This window comes from Mauremys reevesii, linkage group 1 (assembly GCF_016161935.1).
Source record: "Mauremys reevesii isolate NIE-2019 linkage group 1, ASM1616193v1, whole genome shotgun sequence".
In the NCBI taxonomy this organism is placed as follows: domain Eukaryota; kingdom Metazoa; phylum Chordata; order Testudines; family Geoemydidae; genus Mauremys; species Mauremys reevesii.
The window spans coordinates 113,837,535-113,838,727 of NC_052623.1; positions in this window are offsets into that span (position 1 = coordinate 113,837,535).

Below are 1,193 nucleotides of genomic sequence, written 5' to 3' on the forward strand. Positions count from 1 at the left end.
GATTAGATACAAATGTTCTTAAGTAAGGATAAGCTTATTCAGTGGAATTACAGGTCTATGTGCTTTTCCAAACTTTTCTGAAAGTTTTTCAGACCTACCCAACACATTTAAGTTTTGTGAATCCTTTTGTCCCCGTAAAGGAAATTCATGTTGTTGTCAACAGCGAATCAATTAAAAAACACATTTTTTTTATTAGGGGACGGTGGTAAGTAAAACATGTATATAATCATGAAAGATAATTGTATGCTGCTGTATTTCTCTACAGGCCTGACTAGCCACCAGGTGGTCTACAGATGAGATAATGTAATGGTTTACACTGGAAATCAATTTGCCACACAAAGAATGTGAAAATAAATAAATAAAATAAAAGGCTGGCAACAGAGCTATTATCTTGTTGCCTGCACCAGTCATTGCCTTGCTGGTCTATGACACTTAAAGAATATTTCTGCCCCAAAGATTCTCTGTGTGCTATATGATTTTATATATACGCACCACCTGATAGGCACCAAGAAATTTCCATTGCACCTAAGAAGTAGTCTGTAAATGATATTTTCTTCCCTGATGTGGAAAAACTAGAATCCTTTCCTTTGTTTCTGATGCTCCTTCTTCCATTTTCACTTCATCTGCACAAACAATGGCAGGTGACTACACAACAAAATGGTTCTATATAGTCACTGACAAAAAACTTCATTAATGCAGAGTTAAGGTTGCCCTGTGTTATCTCATGCCCTTCCAGAACACTGAGTTCAGCAAAACTCAAAGCACTGACAACCAGGCTGTAAGGAATGAAGGTAAGTAAATTTAAACTTCTAAAAAACAGAAAATACAGAGTTGAGGTACACACCCACACAACCTTAACTCTGCCACAGGGAGCAGGCAATAGCCACTGGGAATTAGCTGCATGCATTCCAACTGCATGCACTGTGTTGTGTGTAACTGTACTGTGACAGGGCAAGGCCAGATGGCTACAGTAAAGTAGTGAGGAACAGGTATGTTAGCCCCATGCTAAACAAATCCCTGGTGCCATGGTAACCAAATGGCAGTTGCTCCAGGTTAATCAAGACACCTGGGGCCAATTAAGATCCTTCTAGAACACAGTGGAGAGAGCTAGACTGATTGGGGCACCTGAAGCCAATCAAGGGCTGGCTGGAACGAGTTAAAAGCCTCCCAGTTAGTCAATGAGGTATGGGTGT